Source organism: Macrotis lagotis, chromosome X, assembly GCF_037893015.1.
Source record: "Macrotis lagotis isolate mMagLag1 chromosome X, bilby.v1.9.chrom.fasta, whole genome shotgun sequence".
Lineage (NCBI taxonomy): Eukaryota > Metazoa > Chordata > Mammalia > Peramelemorphia > Peramelidae > Macrotis > Macrotis lagotis.
Window position 1 is genome coordinate 197,054,680 of NC_133666.1, and position 4,612 is coordinate 197,059,291.

At 36.5% G+C, this 4,612-nt stretch overlaps 1 pseudogene; it reads right to left on the bottom strand.

Annotated features, from left to right (window-relative positions):
- Positions 1-3,332: 3,332 nt before the first annotated feature.
- Positions 3,333-4,038, bottom strand: LOC141503046 (guanidinoacetate N-methyltransferase pseudogene; annotated as a pseudogene).
- Between the last annotated feature and the right edge of the window lie 574 nt (positions 4,039-4,612).

A 4,612-nucleotide genomic window follows, 5' to 3' on the forward strand; every position in this document is an offset into this window, starting at 1 on the left:
GATTTAGGATAAACTTTAAAATTATATTTGGCATAGATTTAATGAGTCTCAAAATTCAACTTATATGAATCAGTTAGATATGAACCCATTTAGAAATTAGGCTAATCAGAAAGACTCATCTTCATGAGTTCAAATCCAGTCTCTGACCCTGACCAAATCACTTAAGCATTTCTGCTTCAGTTTCTTTTCTGTAAAATGATCTGAATTAGGAAATGAAAAACCATTTCAGTATCTTTGTCCAAATGGGATCACAAAGACATTAATGTCTGAAAAAGTGACTCAAAAGCAAAAAATTTTCCTATTGTCATGAGTTAACCAATGATTACACACCATATTACCAAGAGTTGAAATAAGCCTTTAGATGGAAATACTGCCAGTGCAAATAACAAAGACAAAACTTTTTTCTTAAATTACGTTAGAACAAAATGATGATAAAATTGAGTGCCTTGAATTTGTAAGAATGTCTAAATCAATAATATGAAATATTACAAAACATGCAGACAAAATAAAAAAATAAATTATAATTGTACAATTTTTGTGGTTTACAAAGAACTTCAATGAGCACATATGCTACAATAATAGAAATGGAATATTTTCAGCTGTTAGGATTAAAAATTGCAATTAAAAATTAATTCCTCTTAGTAGTGTAGTCATTCAGCAGAGCTTTTCAGCTTATTTAAGTCAATATAAGAAAATGGAAATGAAGTAGATAGTGAGGAAATGTTTAATGCAAACATTTGCTTTAATTTCTTTAAAATTCAAATTAAACAAAATAATGTTAAAATTAGTGGAATGGTAATTTGTCATAAAGCTATGGCAGTAAAATATCCTGACATATTGAAAAAATCATCAAAGTAGATGGGTATACTGATCAATCAACTTTTTATTTTATAAAACTCTTTATTATGGAAAAGTATTGCTTTCCAGAATTTATAGTTTAAGAAAAAACTCTTCTTGAATTATAAGTTTCTAAGTACTGTTAACAATTGAATTAAAAGGATTTAAAATTATCATTAAAGATTGCTTACAGATCTTGAGCTTACAACCCTTAATTGTTTCTAGTTCTATGCCAGTCAAAAAAAATCATAGATGAATAATGGTGTTTTAAAAGACTTGTGTTCAAATTTTTGTTGTTCAGTTTTTAAAAAATATTGCAGACAAGAATAATGGGTTGAAATTATTTTTAATTTTAGATATTACTCCAGGCACTCCAAATACTCTTCATTCTGTGTTTAAGAATGAGTATGAAAACTCACTGGATTCTGTATAAATAATTCTTGATCTATCAGCACATGATAAATATTTAAAGAGAATATGATTTAGTCTATACCATTACAATATTTTAAACATCAACAATAACATTTTGCCATATTGCCAGTTTAGACATACTTAAAATATTTAATTTGTATTTTACTTTGTAAATTTTGTTTTCCATCTCTACTGCACTGTTTCATCAACAATTTGAATCAGACATATACTTTCATTGCTATTATTTAAAAATAATAAACACACACTTTCCTAAAATGGTAAGCAATTAAATATTGGTTGTATATGTTAATCATGTAAAAATTATCCCCATAAAAAATTAAAAAACATATTTCCATGTTAAATATATTATAAAGGAGGAACAGAACAAATGGAAATGATTACCAAAAATAAAATTTTGACTGTATCTCCATTAATTCTTTCTCTGGATTTAGATGACTTTTTCCATTACAAGTCTTTTAGAATTATCCTTGATAACTGTATTGCATCTATGTATTTGATCACCACAAAATGTTGCTGCTTCTGAGTACAATGTTCTCTGCTTCTACTTGTTTCCATTAACATTGGTTCATGGAAATATATCTTTTTGTTTTTGCTAAAATCTGTCTATATAACATTTCTTTATTTTTTTGAGGTCAGAATTGCTTTATTATTTTAGCAGCAGGTTTTCTGTTACAACTGAGAAAATACAAAGCCTTCCCTTCCCCCACAAGACCTCTGCCACCCCAGTAGAGTACCTGGTCTGAAGAAATCTGAATAAAAGATGGAGGGGGGCTTCACAGTGTATTAGTAAAAATTAAGGCTTTCAAATGGATTTCCATAGGGAAACAGACTGAAAGAGAAATGGGATGGTGGAACTTGCTGGAGCTTAGAGTCCCTCAGCCTCTGGGACTCAAGACCAGAGTTCAGATCCCAACTCCAACTTTATTGTCTAAGAACAAATCACTTCTCAGTTTTTTCACTTATAAGGGGAAAGGGACTGAACTTCTGACTTTAGCGATGAAAGGGGACAATCCAATGAAGAAATTTGCTCTACCGATGCAGATCTGCAGCTTAATCTGAAGAAGATTCTTAGAGGAACTAGGCTCTGTGACTTGCCCGGAGTCACAACCGGTATGGACCAGAAGTGGGACAAGCACCTGGGTCTTCTCCAACTCTGGCTACTCTAGTAGATCCAATGACTCTCTATCATCTATACAATGGGGCTATTCTTTGCTCCACCCATCTCAAAGGAAAGGGGTTAACCAGCCAACAAGAAAGTATTAAGTATTAAGCATCAGGCACTGTGTTACACCCTGAGGCTACAAAGAAAGATAAAAACTTTTTCCCTGATCCCAAGGGGTGCTATGGAGACCTCGGAAGCCACCCAATCTAATTCAGCTATCCTCTGAACAAGAATCCCATCCCCAACAAGTAGATGTTGACTTTTTAAAGCCCTCCAATGAGGAGAAACCTCATAATAGGAGCATTTGACCCCTAGACCCACTTTTGGATTAGCAATACTCTGTCTAAAATGGGGTATAAACCCGTTAAAGCTAGGCGGCCAAGCTCTGGACTTCTCCAGCACCATTTTGAGCATTTGATAAGCCCTACATAAAAGGGGAAGCCTTTTTCTTTAAAACAATTCCTCAGAGAGGCTTTTGGTGAAGAACTTTCCATATAGGTAGCCTAATTATTAAATTTCCTGTCAAGCAGGTACATGTACCTTTTCTACAAATGAAACAAATTAAAGCCCTGAGTGGCTTTCAAGGACTAAGATGGTAGACAAATCAAAAGACAGAAAAATCCTAAATATTAACGTCTAAAATTGGGCTCAGCCCAGAGCTTAATATGCTTTTGTTGGATTAAAACAGAAGCCTCTTTACTACCCTTGGGGCCTTGAGTCAGGAGACATGCCTAGAGAGTCCCTGAATCCCCTGCTTACTTTCTGCATCTCTTCTTTTGTCAAGTTCCCCTGTCAAGTACTGTTACTATGTTGTGTGGGATCTACTGAGCAAACCTAGCAGGCTAGAATCCCTGGTGCCCCCATTCCAGGGTCAGCCTGGTAGGAAGAGAAAACTGGCATCTTCAGTGTTTGATGATTGTTGGGGTGATCATCTTGGGGAAGGAGTAGTAGCAGCATTCCTCAGGGGGCACTAGGTCCATCACAGTAGTGCTGATATTCTCTTTCTTGAAACCTACCTCCACCAGGGCTGCAATCTGGGTCTCCTCAAACATCTTTTTGATATCCGTGTACTTGGTCTTCAGCAGTTCTCCCTAGGATGTGAGATTGCAATAAGTGAGGACAACCCCAGGCTTCAGAAGGCAGAAAGCATGAGCCTTGATGAAGTTGAATTGATGGATATGCCAGGTCTCCTAGGAGAGGGGATAGGTGTCATATAGAATTCCATCAAAATGTCCATCAGGCAGATTGGGCACCACCTCTTCCCACAAGCCTTTCAAGGGGACAACCTTATGGGGCTGATGCTGGGCCCACTCCTGAAGCCGCTGGAAGATGCCATCATTGCACTCAATGATCCAATGCTCCTGGATGTTGGCTTCCTGCACTTTGCTGGCCGAAATAGCCATTCCAAAGCCGACCTCCAGGACCCTTTCCCCTCGGGAGGAGGCAGCAGCGGCCAGCGAGTGCATGTAGGGGGTCTCCCAGTGTTCCATCACCAGCTTGCCCAAGATCTCAGGTGCGTGTTGGGCCCATCGTAGCCAGTGGGCGCCTTGGCCCAGGAGGACTGGCAGGCCCTGGAAGACGGGTGCCGGGGCAGCCTGGCCAGCCATGGTCCGCTCTGTATATAGCATTTCTTATAGCATAATGCTATTGCATTGCATTCATTTAAACCAACTTGTTGTTCAGTCTTTCTCAATCTCCTAGGTATCTCCTCAGTTTTCAATTAGTTTCCCAGCACAAAAAGAGAGGCAAAATATTTGTGTATGTATATGTTCTTTTTTATGACATCATGGTAACCTTAAATTTTTCAAATTAATTCAAATCATGAAAGCACTTCTTGGTATTCATTATTCAAACTAATCAATTTCATACCAACAATTAACCTTGGGCTAGTTATACATTATAGTTTAATGTTCTAAATGGTATAGGATGCTAGTATAAACCCTGGGTTTGCATTGGGAGGTAGATTTCCAAGTATTTAATGCTGTCTAGAGTTACATTATATGGGATTGTTTTTCTATCTCTTGCTTTTAGGCTTTGTTGTTATATGGAAATACTGATGATTTATGTGGGTTTATTGTATATCCTGCTATTTTGCTGAACATGTTATTTGTTGAAAGGAGTTTTTTTTCTTTTCTTTTTTGTTTTATTTTTTTTTGTAAGGTAAATGGAGTTAAGTGGCTT